The sequence below is a fragment of the Arvicanthis niloticus genome, chromosome 9 (genome assembly GCF_011762505.2).
Source record: "Arvicanthis niloticus isolate mArvNil1 chromosome 9, mArvNil1.pat.X, whole genome shotgun sequence".
Taxonomy (NCBI): Eukaryota; Metazoa; Chordata; class Mammalia; order Rodentia; family Muridae; genus Arvicanthis; species Arvicanthis niloticus.
The window spans coordinates 67,039,858-67,060,793 of NC_047666.1; the positions used below are offsets into that span (position 1 = coordinate 67,039,858).

The following is a 20,936-nucleotide window of genomic DNA, read 5'->3' on the forward strand; positions in this document are numbered from 1 at the left end:
GAGACTTTTCAATCTTAATTAAGACCATGTTATATCTGGTAGCTGTAATTCTCACGATATATATGATGTGGACAGTGAACAATGCTGTTCTGGAAGCATTGGGGTGGAACAAAAGTGTCATGGAAGGATACAGTGTATTGGACTTGAAAAATCAGATTATGGATTATCATTCCTGCTGTGTGAGATGTCAAGGACCAGCCTTGACACCCAAGTACTGAGGTGGGATGCAGTCTGCATGGGCCAACTCTGATGGTTTCTGGCAATTGAATTCTGCTGATAGCAGTAGGGGATTAGGAAAAGAAACTTAGTTACTTGAGCTCTTTACTCTTTGACTTAGGAGCAGCTTGCTAGCCAGGCAAAAGGCTCAGAGCTCATTAACTCTTCGTAAGCCGGAGAGAAAGGAAAACAGAGAAAGTCAGACACACACACACACACACACACAGGTAGCTGGGCCCAACCACTAGTTTCATCGATTTCACAAGTGCACATACATACTTATTCACATACACATATACCTACATATGTACAGACAGACAGAAAGATAGGCATACATGCATACAGTGGACGTATATATGCATACACACACACACACACACACACACACACACACACACACACACACATAATAGGTGGATGGAGTAAAGCCCCAATAGCCACATTTTATTTTCTTCTCTCAACATTTTTATATCCCTAGAACAAAAAGCTCTCTATGGAAAAAAAAAAAAAAAAAAAAAAAAAAAAAAAAAAAAAAAAACAAAACAAAAAAAACCTCCCAGATAAAATTTACACAAGAGGGAGTCACAGCAGGATGTTGATAATAAGTTCAAAGCAGTGTTTTATTCTATAAGCTTATTATAAGTTCAAAGCAATAGTTTTACATGGCTTTGCTTTATCAGAGTGCACACTTGTGGCCTTATCCTTGGACCTGACATAAAAATAAATGTTTTTTCTTGATCATTAATTTGTTTTGAGCCTATTCTTCTCCTGGTACAATTTACAAGGTTGTAGTGTATGGAAGCATATTGAACTCCGTTCATGTACCATTTTCTTACTATCCTCTGAGGAGGGGCACATTCTACTCTTGATTCTAACTTTGTTATCTTTCTGATAAAACATCAAAAATCATCTCCTTAAATGTTCTATTTATTATTGTATTTTCCTAAAATCTTTTTAATCAAATCAGGAAAAAACTCATTAATACATTTGAAGAGTGTTAATTCAATGCAAGTTCATCTTCATCTTGATCTGTGGGAAATTTGTCCAATAAGGAGGGCCAAAATCCAAGGATCAATCAGAATAGATTATAGGCAGAAAAGGTCTTTCTTGCCCATGTCAGAAAAATGAGAAATACGGGCATGACACGCATGAGAAAGCACATCAGCAGTAAGAAGCAGTCCTGGGACAAAGCTCTGGGGGGGTTATACCTCTCTAAGATTTACCCATTGCAATCATGCAAAATGTTATGATGTCTCCAGGAAACTTGCTTGCTTGCCACAGCCTTCTCTGCATGGCTTCTGATGATAACCTGTATTGATAAAAGAAGCAGACACCCCAAATATAAGAACAATGTATTTATAGCAGCCTCAAATTTCTCTTGAACACTAATGTGACACAGAGTGACTAAACCCACCCTAACAAGTCATGTTTCTCATTTTATGTATGAGGATTATTTTACATTTCTCTCTTTTCTCACTATTTCCACCCTTAAAATTCTAAGTGTTTTTGTAAAACAGTATTATCTTCATAGAGTCACTATTTAGACTTTTTTTTTACTAGACTCTAGTATTTAGAACAGTCATATTTTAAATTTATCATAATATAATGCAGTATAATACAGTATTGGGAGGATGTGTTTAACCTTCATAAAACATCAATTTCCTCATCTGTAAAATGACTGAAAAATATCTACTTCATAAACTTTTAGAGTTTATGAAATAATTCTTATAAATTTAAAAGCATAGTGTCTGCTACAAAGCACCATTCAATTCATAGGAATGTTTCCTAACCTCCCTTCCCACCAAGTGATGCTTTTTTTTTTTTCTTTTTTTTTTTTTTTTCTGAAAATAAAAGCCTATTTGGGTGATTTTAAAAAATCACTATTTTTTCACACTAAGGAACTGCATAGGCATCCTGCCCTGTTTGAGCTGTTCTGGAAGAGATTAGACTGAGGGGAACAGCCATTGATCACTGAAGAGGCCATGTGAGCTTTAATCATGTGGAAGTAACTGCTTCAGGAATTTTTTAATGTCCACAGAATGGTAAGTCATCTCCATTGTCCACACATTTTAATGGCTTCCCCCACAAGCTGATAGGAACCTGTAGAATGTTGTCTAAATCCCTTTCCTGTTACCTGTCACCATTCCTCCTGACTTGATCTCCACAATACACCAGGCGTGTGTGTTCCCCTACATCATAAACATATTCTCCTTTTATATTTGCTTGTTGCAGGTAATTTAAAAAAAATGCTGTCTCATTTGTCTGGGACCACATCCCAAGCTCCTGGCTCAGCTCCCATATTGGCTGCTGTTGGCCTCACTCCAGATTTGCCCTTTCCTCTCTGCTAGCTTCACCAAGCTGACAGCTATCACCCTGGCTGCTCTCTTTCTCCTGCCCACGTTAGCTCCATGGAAGAAAAACACTAGACAGCTTTATTATTTTAAAACTAGCCAGATTGCACAATTGCTAGGCACAGAAATCTCTTGCCCTAACCTTATCAGCTACCATATTTTAGTCATCCACCAATGGCAGATGCCAAGGTTTCCAGCCATCCAAGATCTTACATGGTTGTTAGGTGCCTCCCATTAAAAACCTGGCCTAAGCCCTTCTGGGTTCCTTCTCTTCCTGCTCAGCATTAGCTTCCTCCTTCTTTATTGACCAAATCAAGAACCAATTAGGGACACAGTACCTCTTCCTACATTTGAAGGTTCAGCTTCCTAGAAGACTCATCTCTCAGATAATCAACTTTGGTCCCCTGCATCACATCATCTATCAGGAAAGCTTGTCTTTTTTTAAAATTTATTTTTTATTGAATATTTTATTTACATTTCAGATGCCATCCCCTTTCCCCATTTCCCCTCCCTAGAAAACCCCTATCCTATACCCCCTCTCCTTTTTGCTTTTATACAATTTTTTAATGTCAACCAAAGGGTTTATACGTTTGGTAATGCTCAATATCAATCAGAAGAGTAACCTAATACCCAATCTAGATATATCACCTATCTTTGACTGGTGGAGACATGTGAACATCCACCTCCATGTCTGGCCCCCCTCTCTCTTTCTCTCTCATCACCTAGCTCCTCCTCTCCTTACTCCTCCTCTCTGTACTCCTCCCACCTTAGCTCCTCCTACATATCACCCTTCCTGTTAAAATAAAACTTTTCTCTCAAAATACAGTTAGAGCATAACTATACTAATTTATGTCAGTAAGGTGCAAGATAGACCTAATACCCAGTCCATCATTTTTTTGACTAAGCAGAACCTCTGTCATCTCTCCTAAATAAAAGACTTAGTTCTGAACCTGGGTTTTTTATTTTTCTTGGCTTTAGAATGAATGTCAGCTGAAAACCATCCTCTCAAATCTTTTCTCTCCAAGTAAATAGCAAGGATTGGCTATGAGAATATAAGTTTTCAACCCCATCAGAAATCCAGAATGACTGAGTTAACTGAGATTATGGGAAACACAAAGCATAGCTTCTAAAACATAGCCAATTTATAGAGACCGCTGAACACCTGGATAGTCCCTATACTACAGAATGTTGGAGCATCCAATATTCAGCCTTCTGACCCAGGATCATCTGACAGACCTAGTGATGCAGAATTATTAAGGGCTGATTACTCTGTCTTGGCAGATATAATCAGTCGACTATTCTGCATGTATGTCCTTTTCTGGACAGTAATTTGTCTGTAGATGGAGAGAGGCAATTCTTGCCTAGTGGCTGTCTCACCACAATTGGAATAACGCCAAAGATGCTCAATTTATTTCTTAGAATCCAAGTCAGGAAGCTGTCAGGAGCAGGTAGGTCTCTACTCAAAATGAACATTAATACAGAAATGTTTGTAACGTCAATTCTGTGGATTTCTGATGTTTTGAAAACCAACTATTTATGTAAGGCAATCTGGACTGTTGTCTGTTAACTCCTCTCAGCTATTTCTAAAAAATATATAGAAAATACCCTAACAATAAACTCAAAGCCATGAATTTGCTATAGGCCCTTAAGTCACAGGCTAACCATCTCAAATAAGTTTAAAAAGTTAAAGAAGAACTGGGTCTAAGCCTTGTATTCCTAAATGTGTTATACAGGCGCAATGCCTATGATAATAACAATATTCATCTCACTTTTATATTACTAAGAAGCTCGTACCAACAAAAACCTTAAATTTGAAATCAAAATAGATTTTGTACCATTTAAGAAATTATAACTTCATCTTAATAACAATTATACATATTTCTACCAGTAAATTATAGCTATGCAATAAATCCTAGCTAATCCTCCCTGTTCCACCAAAACCACTACTTTTCCCTAGAATTTCCAGTATTAACTACCTCAGTCCCCAAGCACAGGGAATAGAGGCGCTAACTCTTTATTAACTTCTTCAAGCTGAATATGGGTGTTGAGATATTAGAAGAGGGGTTGGGGGAAGAACAAATTGATAAGCTTCTGACAGTGTCTTCACTGCATCTGGCTGGAATTCCAGGACATCAGAGATTTGAGCAAGTGTGCTCAGCTTACCTGAGGAGTAGATACACCAAGGCTATGTATTCTGCAATATACAATTCTCAAAACAAATTTAGTATCAAGATAATTGTTTGTTTGAATTCTGGAATCTAGTCTTCTGGCTGCCTGCCTCTATCATGTCTAATCCATATAATTCTGGGTGTTTCTATGAAGGTGTGCTCCCACCATCCTCCCATTTTCTCCTCCCTGCTCTCAAATTCCTCAACACTAGGGAATCCAAACTTTCAGGCACCAAGGCCCTCCACTTCCACTGATGCCTAATCCCTTACCCCCCTCCAATTACTATGAGGGTGTGCTCCCACCATCCTCTCATTCCCGCCTCCCTGCTTTTAAAATTCCCAAACACTTGGGAATCCACACTTTCAGGCACCAAGGCCCTCTACCTCCACTGATGCCTAACCCCTTACCCCATCTTTCCTCTTCCAATTACTATGAGGGTGTGCTCCCACCATCCTCTCATTCCCACCTCCCTGCTCTTGCAATTCCCCAACACTAGGGAATCCAAACTTTCAGGTACCAAGGCTGTCCACTTTCACTGATGCCTGGCAAGGGCACCCTCAACTACCTATACAGGTGGAGCCATGTTTCCCTCCTTTTGAGTTCTCGGGCTGGAGATTTTAGAATGGCTACTCCAGCTTCTTTCTTAGGACCATTTACTTGAAAAATTGTTTTCCAGCCTTTTACTCTAAGGTAGAGTCTGTCTTTGTACTGAGGTGGGTTTCCTGTATGCAGCAAAGTGATGGGTCCTGTTTATGTATCCGGTCCATTAGTCTATGTCTTTTAATTTGGGAATTGAGTTCATTGATGTTAAGAGATATTAAGGAACAGTGCTTGTTGTCTCCTGTTATTTTTGTTATTAGAGGTGAAGTTATCTTTGTGTGGCTATCTTCTTTTGGATTTGTTGGAAGAGGGTTACTTTCTTGCTCTTTCTAGTGTATAATTTCCCTCCTTGTATTGGCACTTTCCTGCTATTATCCTTCGTAATGCTGGGTTTGTGGGAAGATATTGTGTAAATTTGGTTTTGTCATGGAATATCTTGATTTCTCCATCTATGGTAATGGAGAATTTTGCTGGGTATAGTAGCCTGGGCTAGCATTTGTGTTCTCTTAGGGTCTGTATGACATCTGTCTAGCATCTTCTAGCTTTTATAGTATCTGGTGAGAAGTCTGGTGTAATTCTGATAGGTCTGCCTTTATATGTTACTTGGCCTTTATCCCTTACTGCATTTAATATTCTTTCTTTGTTTTGTGCACTTGGTGTTTTGATTATTATGTGACAGGAGGTATTTCTTTTCTGGTCTAGTCTATTTGGCGTTCTATAGGCTTCTTGTATGTTTATGGTCATCTCATTCTTTAGATTAGGGAAGTTTTCTTCTATAATTTTGTTGACAATATTTATTGGCCCTTTAAGTTGGGAATCTTCACTCTCATCTATACCTATTATCCTTAGGTTTGTTCTTCCCATTGTGTCCTGAATTTCCTGGATGTTTTGTGTTAAGAACTTTATGCATTTTGCATTTTCTTTGAAAGTTGTGTCAATATTTTCTATGATATCTTCTGCACCTGAGATTCTCTCTTCTATCTCTTGTATTCTGTTGGTGATGCTTGTGTCTATGATACCTGATTCTTTCCTAGGTTTTCTATCTCCAGGCTAGTCTCCCTTTGTGATTTCTTGATTGTTTCTACTTCCATTTTTATGTCCTGGATGGTTTTGTTCAATTCCTTCACCTGTTTGGTTGTGTTCTCTTGTAATTCTTTAAGGGATTTTTGTGTTTCCACTTTAAGGGCTTCTACCTGTTTACCTGTGTTCTCCTCAAATTCTTTGAGAGTGTTATTTATGTCCTTCTTGAAGTCCTCTATCATCATCATTAGAAGTGATTTTAAATCTGAATCTTGCTTTTCTAGTGATATGGAAAATTCGGGACTTTCTTGTGTGAGAGAACTAGGTTCTAATGATGCCAAGTACCCTGGGTCACTGATGCTTATGTTCTTGCACTTGCCTTTTGCCATCTGTATCTCCGTAGTGCTACCTGCCATGTCCCTGACTGGAGCCTGTCTTTCCTATTATCTTGGTTGTATCAGAACTTTGTGGGGTGGGTGTAACTACTGTGGTAAGCACTGTGGCCCAAAATCTGCTCAGTGCTCAAGCTCAGACAGGATACTGCCCAAGTTAGAGCACCTGGGATCCCCACTTCCTCTGAGTTCTTAGAGATTGGAGGCAGAGCTGCCACCCAAGATCTGCTCAGTGCTCTTGCCCAGACTGGAAGGAACCAGTGCTCCGGGTTGGGAGTGACTTCCTGGGTCCTTGTGGGTCCCAGTTACTCCCTGTTTGGGGCAGGCCTTGCTGTCTGCTTACCTAAGATACTGCCTGAGTTAGAGCACCTAGGATCCCCACTTCCTCTGGGTTCTTAGAGATTGGGGGCAGAGCTGCCACCCAAGATCTGCTCAGTGCTCTGGCCCAGACCCAGGAAAGCTTGTCTTGATTTGTTTGCTTGACATGATGTTGTCTCTAAGGGCAAAAATCTTACTTTCCATTTAAAATGTTTTATTTATTTATTATTTATTTGCTGGCATTCACCATCACTACACATTCATAGAAACCCTATAAGGAAAAAATGTCCATGTTTACAGTTGAATCTTTATCATCTAGAAAAATACTGACACATAGTAGGTGGTTATATCTGAATGAATGAACTCTATCTATATTCAGTTTATTTGCCCTACTATCAAAACAAATGTTTTGTCACTTGGTCACAAAACAGATCAATATCCATGTTCTTTTTTCTGTTTTGTTTGTTTACTGGGAGATATAATTACCATGGTGTGAATTTCCTATAGTTTGAGCCATCTAGTTAATGAGTGCACGTTGGTTCAGTTCTTTCACTACTGGGTCACAACCCTCACTGGCTTTATTCTACTAATTGAAGTTGAAGTGTGTAGGATCATAATCACAATGAGGGTAGACAAAGATTTTAGCCTCTTGATTTGGGATCATGAACAGTAGTGTCGAGGAAGTCTCATTCTCTTTCTCAATCTTCATTTTCTTCCATTTCAACAAGCCCCTTCCCTACTTTTGCTAAGCAGGAACACAAGCAGAAGGAAACATGTTTCTTCCTACCATGCTGGCTCACTCAGATCCTCCTAGCACTGTCAAAGCCTCCACTTTTTCCTGACCCTGACATGAAGATGAAGCTAATGACTCTTAAGGTATTTTCCTGATTTTGCCATATATATTGTAATAGTTTCTAACCAGAATGCTTTAGTATTAATAATCACATAGTTTTCACAATAGAGGAATAATAGTCACATTAAAAATGTTGCAGTGTTATTGATATTAGTAAGTCCAGTTGGGTCACAGTACTATCTCATGATAACTTGACACATTTTCTACCTCAGTTTCTGGTCCCTTTTCATAATCCTTATGTCATGTTATCCTCTTGAGTATTACCTCAGTCTTGCATGTTATTTCACTAAGAGTACTAAACTCTCTGGCAGAAAAGAGGGCTGATTTTTCCTAATGCTAAATGCTAAAGGTATAACTGCACTAGAGCTGAACCAAAGAGTATGTTCTGTACCAGGATCTGGAATAGGCAAGCTACTACAGCAAGTTTGCAGTGTCTCTAATAACATTCTGCGGCTCATATTTGTAAAACATTATTTCTTCAGGGTTCTATTAACTAAGGCTGAATAGGAGAAGCCGTGGTGTTTATGTTCCATGAAGATTTCTGGAATAAAAGGCAATGTGTGAGCTCTTTCTCTTTGAAGCTGTAAATATCTGCAGGTAAGCTGTCCTATACCATCAAGAACAGAACCACTGCTTAAAAGCAACACAAATTAATTCGAATTCGTTTGTGTTGTAAGACTCTATTGAGCAGAACCTTAGTTTACTGGAGACCCCTCTAAGTGAACCACATAGAAAGTCACTGCAAAAACAAGAGGAATTTTACTGTCTCAGTATGCTGGGGCCATCCTTCATGCAAAAGGAGAGGCAACCCACACAGCTCATTCAGTGAGCTTTTATACAGTCTTTAGGGCAGCAGCCATTAGGCACAATGTGATTGTCAAAACAGTATAATATATTAAACTGATTGGTCTTTAGGGAATGAGGCAACAAGGACCTCACTTGTCTGTGAGTGGAGAACAGTTTGTTCTTTGGAATCTGTCTAAGTGCTCTGGGCCTCCCCACCCACTGTTTTCTGAGGAATGTTAATTAGCCTCTCCCTTCTGGAGGGGAGGGAAGCTAAGCTTTCTATGACCTTTCTCTTCCAGGATGGGAGGGGTCTGATGGAATTTTCTAAAGTTCCTGAACTGACATTCTTCTGTGTGTGTGTGTGTGTGTGTGTGTGTGTGTGTGTGTGTGTGCATGCATGCTTGCATGTATATGGTTGCCACATTAGGTGTTGAGATCAGAGAACAACTTTCAGGAGGTGATTCTCTTTCCAGCAAAGGTATTGGAAATTGAACTCCAGTTGTCAGGTTTCTGCAACAAGTACTGTAGAGTGAAAAATTATAAAGGCCATTTTATAAAATATGTGTAGATTTTTCACCTTAGACCTGAGCAGGAAAAGTGTAGATTCCAGAACGCGGAACTGAAAATAAGATTTCAGGCCCACCTGTGGGTGGGAGAGGCCCAAGGCAGGAAGACACATTCCTGACTACAGATAAAGATGCTGCCACCTAGGTGGGGCTATAGCCAGAAAAAGTAAAGATAGTAATCTGAAATGGCAGGATAGGGCACAATGGCATGGTAAATACCACATTTTTGAGAAGAATGCAGGGCGATTTCCACATGACACTAATCATTTAGGGTGAGTACCTCTGAATTGTTCCACTGTTTTCATGTTTTGTATCTTTGACAACCCCTCACCCCCCTTCCCACTCCCCTGGTTTGTGGTTTTTCCCTTTAAAACCCTCCAAGGACTGGCTGTGGAGGTCGGACCTTGACTCCTGCGTGAGTACCTGGTCAGACCGCTGGCTGCCAGCTCTTTCCCTAATAAACCTCTGCTGATTGCATCCAGGTATGGTTTCTTGTGATTTTTGGGTGGTCGTGATTTCCTGAGACTTGAGGAAGGGTCTCCGGAGTTTGGAACTCTTCAGTACTTTTACCTGAGGAGTCATTTCACCATCCCAAAGCAATCAGTTAAAATTGTAATATAACAAGAGAGGCTTATATCTAGAATATATACAAAATTCAAAAAGAGAAATAAAGTCATTTACCTGATGGAAAAGATGGGGAACCTATGTCTTTACATTGCCATAGACTCTTGATGTGGGCATTGTAGGCAAGAGATGGAAACTGTGACCAATGGCAGAGTAAATTCTGTGAGGCTTTATGTGCACAAGGAAATCTGTTATGAATGCTCTGCTGTCTGTGTCCATTTCTGCCCACACGTGCAGCTAAGGGTGGCTCTCTAGTTATTGAGCACTGCATCCATTAGGCCTACACAGTTTTATATATATAAAACTGTGTGTATGTGTATAATATATATAAATATAATATATAATCTTTGAAACAGAAGATGTAACACATGATCTAATCTGCACTTTTTGTTTTTCTCCCTTTAACCATCTGTTTTGAGTTACTCTTTCAAGGTCCAAGGAAAACAAAGCACTCAATCTTTAATTAAAATTTCATGGATTCCACCCCACCCCAGTTCCAGGAATTATTCTGTGCCACATTGTGAAAATTAAAATATGTGACAGTCTCTGGTGCTAGTTGAGATTAATTGAACTATAACAGCCTCCTGAAATATCCATGCTGTGAAGGAAGCTGTGACATGTGGAAATAACATAAATGTGGTGTCAAAACAAAACAATAATGTCTGACACAATAGGAAAAGCAATGAGGAAGGAGCCATTCATGCCTGTTACCATTGTCCTGAAGATCCACATGGATGTGGATGTACCAGTGTTCACCTGAGCTAAGGATTTTATCAGTCAGAGAAACAGGGAATGGAGGACTTTGGTCAATGTGCCCTTCCCAGCCTTGAGCAGGATGAACAGACCTTGAGTGCTTGCCACAAAGGACCTTAATCCGTAGGTGAAGTCATCCACTTTTTTTTACATTTACAACTGTTCTAAAAGAACTCAGAAAAGCCGACTGCCCACTGAGCCCGCTTTGCAACATTACCCAGCTGAAACACAGTATGGGTTCAGTGGGCTTTCCTATATCAACGCAGTGCTGAATATTAAACTTGGAGCCTTGATCAGAATCTTGTCTTGGCTTCATGCTTCTCTCCCACCCCTGTCTTTTTTTCATTTCCAGCCCCTCTTTCAGGTAAACCCAGGTCATCCATGGCTGCTGAACAGCTACAGGTCAATGTTCCCCTGAGTTAAAGATTTCATTTGTCAGAGCAACAGGGAGTAGAGGACTTGGGTCTATGGGATGTGCTAATTCCTCCGATGATTTTCAGGCCTAGCACTTTCGAGAAAGAACTACAAATGCCCCCAGAAGAAGGTGTAACAACAGGGGTTCACCTACCCCAAAGATTGATAAACAGGAAAGGGTTGGTAATAATATTTTCTGTTTGTTGTTGTCTTTTATTTCTGAATTGATTCCTACAGGACAGTAAACCTGGTATCCCCCTGCAGCCCCTGAAGTTGTTCTGCTAAAAGCTCTTTGTTTATAGGATTAGTTTTCAAGTGGGTTGATGGTAGGGTGAGGGTTCAGGGGCTGAACCCACCCAGGACAGGATTCTTTTCAAACTAATGCTGTGACAGGCTCAGTGTAATCCCTTCCTTACAATGTGATTGACTGTGTTTCAGTTTCAAACTAACACGTTGTTACGTGTTACGTGTTACATGGTATGTGAGGGGAGGAACTCAAGCAGGCTGGCAAAATACTTAGACCTCTGATAGGATTCTACCTCTCAGCTTTCAAGTTTCAATCCTCCTGTAGCTGAAACTGAGCTTCTCAGCTCTGCGTGCCACAGAGGCTTCCCTCACTGTGCTCAGTACCACAGACAGCCTGCAGGAGGGAGAAATGGGTATGTATTTAATAGTATCTGAACCAAACTGTAAAAGCAGAGAGGAGCTTCACCAGGGACAGGAAGGCAGAAGAGCTGAACCTTGAACAAAAGAATAAGAACAGAAGGGCTTCTGTGAGCCTGTCACAGTGGGTCTGCAGAGTAGGAGAAAGCAGACAGGATTAGCTATGAGGTTGTCACATTAGTTACTCTGTTGGAGCAGGCAACACTTGAATAGTTCTCAGGGAAGAGAAACAAAGAGTGAGTCAGTCACCTTTTAAGAGCCAGAGCTGCAGCTCCAGCTGTTGTTTTAAGAAGTCCTACTGCAGCTCAGAACAGACCACTCCAGACCATGCAGTTCCAAGGGTGAGGAGGTTTATTCAGGGGAAAGGGCAAAGGTGGGGAGAGAAGAGAAGTAGAGGCCTGCCATGACCACGTGGAGAGAGAGGAAGTGGGGAGGGGACAGAGAGAGAGAGAGAGGGTGTAAGAGCAGGGAGTAAGAGAGTAAGAGAGCAACAAGGAACAGCTTGTTCAGTATTTATGTTATACTGTAGCTGGACAGTATGTGTGTCCACAAAAAATGAAGCTAAAAACAGATTGTTTAAAAACTTCAAATGATTTTCAAAAATTATTGGGAAATAACAATTGGTTAAGTCTATCTTTAGGTATTCCTATTTATCTGCTACATAATTTGTGTATGATATTACAGGGAGATCATGCTCTTGATGGTAAAAGGGAATTAGTGTCAGAAGCAAAACAAAAGTTACAAATAGTTGAAATTGAATTGGGAAGAGTTTTTGGAGCTGTTGCCTTATTGGTGTTCCTATTGATTTGCTTTTATTAAATACTTTTCAGTGCCCAACTGGAATATTGGCTCAAAAAGATCATTCTTTACAATAGATTTATATTAGGCATACTTTTTCTAAAACTTTAAATACTTTGGAAGATGTGCTATCTTTATTGATACAAATGAGTTGTTAAAGATGTTTGAAAATAAATGGATATGATTGTACTTCTATTACATTTCCTTTAACTAAAAATAAAGTAGAATAATTTGTATGGCCTGAGTAAATCACTGCAGATAGCTTTAATAAATTTCACAGGTCAGTTTAAATGTAAGTTGTGGCTATACAATGTTTTGTTTAAGACTAAATTTGATAACATCTATCTCTCTATTTGTCTATCCCTCTAATTTCTATGATATTGCTATATCCCTCTTTTGCTCTCCCACCCCTCCACAAACACACTCCATCATAGTGGCTATATCAAAGAGATAACTGTCTTCCAGGAACAGAGCCCCTGCCATGGACCATAATGCCTGAGATGGACTTTACCTTACCCTGTGTTAAGCTTCATGTTGCCTAGACTTTACCAGTAAGAAAAGAGAGGCTCACAGGGGTCATTTTTAACTTGCTGCCAATCCCATCACGAAAGCGACAGGATCAAAGATTGGAACCAGGTTTACTGGGTCTATGTTCTATAAAAACAAAACTCTTGTGGCCTTTGCAAGGGCCCTCCCTCTTCTACTTCCTTGCCCTGGGTTTTCAGTCTGCCTCTCCCCTGGCCAGCATGCATGAGGATGCCTGTCCAGTTTCCATTGGCTCCTGGATCACAACTACTCTGCTTTCAGGTACAACAGAAGAAGCTCTCCTCTCCAACAGACAACCTGGAAGTTACCCGTACACTCCAGGTATTCTTAACATCTAAAGCAGGAAGACTGCTTTTAAGTAGGCAGTCAAACTCCATTCTATACCTTTGGCTTCACCCTTAAAGGATGGATGGAGGGCAGTTGTCAAGGGTCTCCAGAGGTAATTTCGAACACCAGTAGTAACTCAGGCAATACAGAACCAAAGGTGCTTGGCAGTCTATTCATTTTTATACTTTTTACAATCTATGAAAACACTACACACTCCAGTATTCTTTCAGTTTGATATTCGGACAACTCTGCCAAGCAAGCATTATCTTGCTTCCTTTTTTTGTATCCCTCAAAACTCAAGGGAAGTCCTCCCTTGACCTCAGGACCCTAGGAGGTTCCTGGAAGCAGCCAGCCTGTCTGCAGAGTGCACTCAGGAAGGTCCAGGTCAGCAGGCACCTTCTTTTGGAGACTACCCATTCCTCTCAGGCTCCTAACCCTACATTGGAATCACCCAGGGAGCTCTAAAGAAATACCTTAAGAGATTCTGACAGAATTAATCTGTCGAATAGTCTGGGGGTCTGGATTTGCTAAATCCACACTTGATTCTAAAGCAGGCGGGCTGAAAACGCCTTAGGTCACACAGGGATCTTGATTCTTCTTGTCTCAGAACCAGGGCTGCCTTTGAAACTCGAGGTGAGGGACGGGGTTTCAGCCAGAGCTCTTCCACAGCAGCTATATATTTCCTCCTTCGCTGGTTACAGAGCCTGCCGGCGCCAACCCCCATAACTTACCAAGTTGGCAGGACTTTGACTCAGGTGGCCCTGGAGTACCGTGGCTCTCAGCACGAGGATCCGGGGACTTAGGGTCGCGGATCCAGCGGGACAGCAGCTGGCGGGAGGGAAGGCGCTGCAGCTGGTGGTCCGGGATCCGGGATCTGGGCCGGAGCTGGCTGGGACAAAGGCCGCCCATGCCCGGATTCGGGTGGGCTCCGGGGAGGGAACAGGGCGGAGCGGGCAGAGGAGGCGGGGGACCAGCCGTAGCGCTGTCCCCTCTCTCACTTCCCGGGAGGGAGCCGCCGCACAATAGCAGGGCAAGTTGCCACTGGGGGACTGGGCAGGCCTTGGAGTTCGCCCAGCGGTGACACCCTGGGAACTCTTCTCGTCGGCTCTGCCACGGCCGCACCTTTAATCTCACACACCTTTAATCTCACGCACCATTAATCTCAAGGTATCTAAACCAAGATTATCAGAGTGTGCTCAGCTGTTGTAGGCTATTGTAATCCAAGTCTCATGTCAGGGTATATGGCTCAAGATGGCTGCAAAGCTGATAGCCACTTTCTGCTAAAAGTCGGCCCCCAACAGGAAATATGAAGCATTTAGTCAATGGACCAAGTTTAGGTAAGGAAGTGACAGGTTACATCTGTGAAAGCTTGTATCTGAATTTGCATGTTGTTTATTGTGAAGTCTATAAGAAATCTGGCAGTCCTAGCTAGTTAACAAAATTATTAATTAGTAACTATCATGGTGGATTACCTCAGGGTAGGATCTAGGTCTGTTTTCTACCTGTCAAGCTACAGTTACCTTAGCTGTCAATGTAGTCAGAATCCTGAAGAAGAATAAATTATAATCCAGGAGTCATGTATTAATTAAAAAATGACAGAGTTCATCTATAGTCCAAAAAGTCCCAGGTCCCTGTGATCTCCATGGCAACTTGGGCAGAATCAGTAAGGCTTTAAAGCCCAGAAGAAGGAGGACTATTTCCTCTGTGGAACAGATAACACATGGAATGAGAAATGGCTCACCTTGAATTAGGCAATATGAGTCACTTGACTCTTAGGGTATCCAGGCTTGTCCATAGTTCTTCTCAGTTGTTGTCATACCACAATCCAGGCAGTCTCTAGTAGCTGTGTCTATATCTTCTGAGACCTTGGGGGTAAGCTGTTAGGCTTTGAAAGATTCTGTCTGTCATAAACCTGAATATATTAATAACTAGCAGACTTCTGACAAGATTGAAAGCTATATTGATTGGTCATATCTGAGTTAGAAAACTTACATTTGTTAAATTATTTGTTAAATTATTTGTTGGATATAGTAAATATATCACACTATAATTTGCTGGAGCTGGGGAATTTTGAGCCATTCTGTTGCTGGTTCACAGAGCAAGAGACAGGCATGTGTGCATGTGAGGTTGAGGCACCAGGCGTGGGCCCTGTCCAGGGACATGGGACATGCACATGGTCTGAAAAGCACAGATTGTCAGGAGTCACAATAACAGCTGTGCGCCCCACATAGCGCAGGGTCTCAGTACTTCTTCTCAGCACTTCTGAACTGCAGCAGAGATGGTGTCAAGGAGTTGGGCTGGCAGTTTTGAAGTGGCTTCCTAGGGTTTTAGAACACTTGATGGCCAACAGCAAGGCTATGGACATCACACAAGTGCAGTTAATGTCAAGGAAAAATTTTCAAGTGGTGATAGCAGACATCTACCCCAGATACCACCATGATTCTCAATATTTGGAATGAAATAACACTATGTTAATGCTTCAAGATAATGTATAATAAATAGAGAGTATCCAATTGATTTAAATTTGTCAGGATGTGGAGTTTATTGGGGATTGGCTGTTGCACGTAAGCACACACTCTACCTCTGAGCCACACCTCCAGCACAAGGGTTCATTTTTTCTTTCTTCCCAGTATATTTGACTTCACATGAAACAGTCTTTCAACCCTCACAACCACAACACACATATATTACAACATATGGACACAGTAGAAAGAAAAACATTCTGAAAACATACCAGTTGTTATACTCAGTGTTGTCCGTCCACTTCCAAGGGTGCTCTGATGACTCTCTGTGCAGGCCGATTGAGTAATCAAATATTTCCTTGTATCTCCTTAGGAAATCCTGGCATAAAACACAAAAAGCCAAGAATTCATGTGTCTCTTTGTTTCAGATGATCCAAGTCTCTCTACTCCACAGCTTCCTCTAGGTAACAGGAGGGTAGAACTGAGGGTCATAGAAATTGGACCTGTATTAGTCACCAGTTCTCAGTGGATCCATCTGACATCTGTAATTCTAAAGTACCTCATTTGAATCAAAGTACCAAATGTAACAACACATTCCTCTGTGGCCAGGATAGTTATGGATTAACCTCCCATTGCAGTTACTAACACTATGCAACATGTGCCATCTTACAGGAATGCACTCATGACCACCAAGTGTCCCAGGAAAATGCCATATCTGACCTTCCAGCTGACTATGAGCACTAAATGAGATAATAACTCTTGAATGTCTCAGGGCTTCAGTCAGAAGTCAAGCAACAGCAAATGGCACACACTCATGTTCCCCATGTCTCCATGTGCTTGGGATGGGATCCTTCCTCAGGCTTCATCTGTAACTCTCTATCTCAAGGCAATACAATATTCAACAGAACACACAGACAAACCAATCCCGGCCAATTTCTTACCAGCTCCTCCTGGCTGTTAATTTGAGCTAGTTGGGCCCCTTGTGCCATGCAGGAGTCCTGGCTCAATGTCCAGTTACTTGAGTATTCAGAAAAGTAAAAACATTTATTTCCAGATCCAATCCAGTTGCTTGGGCAAGCAGCATAGGTATTATTTTTGATTGAGCTCTGCTCTATAGGTCTTCCTAAAATGTAGACAATACAATGAATCATAACCAGCATGTCTTCCTTCTTTTTGGAATACCCTCCTGAGCTCAGTATGAGGTGTGAATGTGATTGTAGCTTTCCTAAGTGATCTGTAGGAATCCTCTCCTGAGCATGATGGGCCTTTATCTAAATGCCTCCCACCTTGGGCCTGTGTCCCATTCTCTTAGGTGCTCACTGACAGCAGGGCCCCCAGGAAGTGCATTTGTCTACTAGCATCACATTCTGTACTGTGCATGACTGTTTACTACAGTAGTGATGCTACAGCAGCAAGCACTCTGTATGGACACCTATTGGCAGCCAGCCTGATAATTGAGACAGAAGTGAGAACCATTGGGTAGGTGGTTTATACAGTGTGGACACATTGTACTAAAGGATGATTCACATAATTAGGAGGACAGTGCAAGATTTTATTATACTATTCTGAACAAGATGATAATAAAATCTTATAAATGTATTACTTTAGAAACTTTGCATTTAATACATTCAAAATACAGTTGAGCCTGATAATTAAACTCATGGGTCATGGTGGGAGGCACTGTATCTTCCTGGTCATGTTACTCTTCTCCGTCTTCACACTTGCTAGAGGTTCCTCCTTGGAGTTTTTCTCTCCTTGTTCTCTGCCTTGGGCAGTTCCCCCAAGTGGACCTATGTCCCCTAGAGCCTTCTGAATGTCATCTTCCCAGGGATGCTGAGCCTGGCCTCCTGTGAACACCACAGCCTGTGGAATTCCTTTATGGCATCTTCCTGCTGGATCCTAAGTTTCCAGAGAACAGGAACTTCAAGTGTGTTTTCTCTAGAGCCCTTCCCACAATGCCTGGCTCACAGTGGTCAGTAAGTATAACTGACAATGTTAATGTGAAGAGAATGCCACAGAATTTGGACAATAAGTCACTACTTGCCTGTGTAACCAACAGAATGATCAACTATAGCTACAGTGAGGACTATGATCACTCTATAGCAGTAGTGAAGCTGAGCAGGAAACTTGGGTGAAATGATTCTGAGACATTTTCCTTGGAGCATTTCACTAAATATTAGAACCTCAATCTCAAGAAAGCTTTAAGAATTATCTCTGGATTTTGCTTGTTTTCACCCAGTGCAAACCCCTTCACAGAAGGTCCTGGTCTATAAATGATATCCATGGCTCACAGAAGACTAGAGAAAAGAAAAACATGGAGTCTTTCAGTCATTGAACTAAGGGCCAATGAAGAAGCAAGAAGCAGAAAGAGTGAAGTTCAGATTGAAAGCAAACACAACCAAAGCTATCCATCGATTTTGTTTCATAAGAATAGACTGGTTAGGACTGAGGACAACACTGAGGGCAAAGGGAGGGGGCAGGCAGGTATCAGCAGGAAGCTGCGAAGATGAATGAGAGGCTAAGAACAGTCAATGCTCTTCTAGAGGTTTCCCAATCCCAGCTTCTAAAAGGGTGTCTCATAACCACCTGCGTAACTCCTGTTCCAGTCAATGGGACAAATAGGTTGGTACACTTTTATGTTTCCAGTGCTAGGGAGGCAGAAGATGGAGGAATACAAAGATAGCCTTACCTACATAGGAAGATTGAACTCAACCTGGACTATGTACAAATCAGTCTCAATGAACCTAGTCAGTAAATAAATTAATTTTAAAAGGCACATAATATAAAAGAACACACTGACATAACTAATGGGTGAAATATGGAAGCGTTTTAACAAGCTTAGCAAAAGCCTGTGAAAAAATTAATAATAGTCTAAAATAACAAAAACTCTTAGAAAGTTAGGAATTGAAGAAACACCTTTTTTGATATTGGGCATTTCAAAAAAAATCAGAAATGTAATTTTATTCATTTAAAATGTATTTGTATTTAATGCATCTGTGTGATTTGCCTTCATATGTATCTGTGTACTATATGCATGCCTAGTGCCTGAGGAGACAAGAGAGGGTGTTGAGTCCCCTGAAGCTAGAGTTACAGTTGGGAGGGGCCATAAGGACACTGGGAACCGAACCTAGATCCTCAGAAAGAGGATCCAGTGCTTTTAGTCATGTGCCATCTCTCCAAGCACAAAGTAATTTTCAAATTGCATGAAAACAAAAAAGATTAGTCTAGCTGAACAATATAGAAAAATAGGCCAAATTTGCAGAAGTGACACCATCAAATCAGAGTGACAGAAACAAAGATATAAGTATGGCTTTGGCAAAATCATAGACACATAAACCAAATTAATAGTAATAATAATAACCAAAAGAATAATAATAAAAGAAAATACAAAAAAATACTAAAACAACTTGAAAAGCAAGTCTAACATGTGGGCATGACTTGTAGTCATCCCAGAAGGCTGACCCTGGCCTTCCTGTGCACACTGTACATTGTCTCCCTGATCTCCCACCTCCTCCTATAAAAAACAACACAAACATGACACCTAGGACTATAAAACTATCTGAGGAAAAGTGAAAAGAAAAATTTCTGTGAATTTACCTTGAATAAAGATGTCTCAAGTGTAATACCAAAATTTTTATCCACATTAGCTTAAAATGAAATATGCAGACTTTGCTCTAATTCAAAAAACAAACAACAACAACAACAAACAGTCGGAGGGCAGACCAAGAGGAGGATAACTACAGGATTGTAAAAAATGATTAAAGAATAAAAATTAAAAACATACTTGAATTACAAATGTTTTTTAAATTCACATCTTACCTCAACCCAAATATTGACCAGTAAGTGCTCTTAACCACTGAGCCAACTTTTCCTGTCTTTATTTCTTTATAACTTTACATGTAGGCTTTTTGTTATGCTGATTATGACCATCCTAGTTTTAGATTTGTAATTTTATGGTTTTTGTCATTACTGTAAAGAGCACTGTCTAAGAAATTAATTTCTACTTTGAAGGATAATATAACTGATTTTACCATGCTGATGCCCCATCCTGCAGCTTTGTAAACTCAATTTTCACATCCAGTAGTCTTTTGAAGATTTATTAGAATTTTTATGTAGATAGAATCATGTTATCTGAAGAGAAACACTTTCACCTGTTTCTGAGAAGTTTACACCTTCTTTTGTTTTTAAGACACTCATTTTATGTACATGGTTGATTGCCTGCAGGTTTGTGCATAACATGAATGCCCAGTGCCTACAGATGCCAGAAGAGGGTGATGGATCCCTCAGAACTGGAGCTGTACATTGTTGTAAGCTATCTTGTAGGTCCCAGGACTTCAACCCAGGTCCTCTGGAAGAGCTGCAAGTGATCTTAACAGCTGAGCTATCACCAGACACCTGACCCTATTTCTTTGTCCTGGCAAGGATCTCCTGGGAAAAGTCTACCTGGAGTAATGAGCAGACATCCAACTTTTGGTCCTGATTTCTGGGAAAACATTCATAATTGCACCATTGAGAATGAAGCAGACTGCTGTTGGACTTTTTTGTTTTTAATGGATAATTTTTGTAGTGTTGAAGAAGTTCCATTCACTTCTGTTTTTTTTATATATAAGTTAGCTGTTTATTGGGATATTTTTAGTTTTTCATTTCTTATTTTGTTAATATTTCTAACTATATCATTTTCCCCTAATGTTTCCATAGCTCCTTCTAACCAGGGCACTTTTTATGGAGCCAAATCCAGATTTTTGTTGTTTGCATTTCACTGGGATCTCCACTCCCTCCATTCTTGTTCTTTCATTATTCACCCAGAGTTCAGTGACCAGAAGACACCCTGGCAGAAGCTCTATTTCCATCCTCTCTAGACTTCTTTCTACCATGGACATTCTTTGTAGAACAAAGGCCTTCTCCAAAAGGGTTGGCAGAAGCCTTTCAGGAAATTACAGGCAATTGTAAAGTGAGCTTGTGATAAGTTTATTTTATTTTCCTTAAGAAATTATTTGAAATTGGCATTCTTATATTTATATTTTACAGGTAGAATGCTCCCAGTTGTCTCCTCTGTGTTTTCTGCTAGAAACAGGTGT

The 20,936-nt window shown here is 40.6% G+C and overlaps 2 protein-coding genes and 1 long non-coding RNA gene across 4 annotated transcripts in view; 2 read left to right on the forward strand and 1 right to left on the reverse strand.

The window, feature by feature from the left end:
- Nucleotides 1–20,936, forward strand: part of LOC117714819 (killer cell lectin-like receptor subfamily B member 1F) — a 525,987-nt gene that overhangs the window by 282,008 nt on the left and 223,043 nt on the right. The window lies entirely within an intron of this gene.
- The window catches only part of LOC117714807 (C-type lectin domain family 2 member E-like), a 145,796-nt gene that overhangs the window by 111,796 nt on the left and 13,064 nt on the right, over nt 1–20,936 (forward strand). The gene's annotated exons all lie outside the window — the stretch shown is intronic.
- Nucleotides 819–14,692, reverse strand: LOC143443551 (uncharacterized). The gene is made up of 2 exons (XR_013112649.1): nt 14,128–14,692; nt 819–1,525 (listed from the first exon to the last, which is right to left on the reverse strand). It is a non-coding gene; the product is annotated as an uncharacterized LOC143443551 (long non-coding RNA).